This window comes from Ceratina calcarata, unplaced genomic scaffold, assembly GCF_001652005.2.
Source record: "Ceratina calcarata isolate Rehan_Ccalc_2016 unplaced genomic scaffold, ASM165200v1 scaffold1434, whole genome shotgun sequence".
NCBI lineage: Eukaryota > Metazoa > Arthropoda > Insecta > Hymenoptera > Apidae > Ceratina > Ceratina calcarata.
The window spans coordinates 3,174-3,916 of record NW_017135489.1 but is presented as its reverse complement, the minus strand read 5'-3'; positions in this window follow the sequence as shown (position 1 = coordinate 3,916).

Here is a 743-nt window from a genome sequence, read left to right as displayed (position 1 = left end):
TTGTGTTGTACATATGAAAATACTTTGAAGTATTCTCTTTACTGTAAATTAAATCTTGAAAATAAATAAAAAGCTGATGAGGAAGTAGAAGTTTGATAACAAACGTGAAGAATGAAAGACGATTAATGTCTTAGAATTCGAAGAGTCACAGTAGCGTTACTCTTTAAATAGAAACAAATTAACGAACGTCTGTTTGGAGATCTTTGAACAGTTCTTCCATAGATACATCCATGCTTCTTTTCAAGGTAACGCGTAATTGTTCTACCAGCCATGATAGATCTTCTTGATCTATTAAACGATCTCCGAATACTCGAAGCACTTCGTGAACCCATAGTCTTCGCATGTTGGTTAACGCCGGCATAGTTTCCGGGACGGATAGAAGTACACCCTGAATTACACATTTTTTGTGATTGCATAATAAGTAATCATTAAATGAATGAAAAGTGAGTCATTAATCATATAATGTTATATTTTAGAGGTGGGGAATTTTAAAATTCGCTCTGTTTTAATATGGAGCGTGATTGGTTAGAAATCCAAAATGGCCGACGAATGGAAGCGTCCGCGATTAGTTGTTTAAATGGATGCGCAAAAATACACCTTATATTTTTACATCATGTAGTTATTATTATTACCAATCCGATAGGAAATGTACTTATCAGGTATAGTGTGGTCTCAAGAGAGCTTTCACATGATTATAGCAAATTTTTCGTCAGTTCTTTTTTCTCATGGCTTTCCAAGGCTAC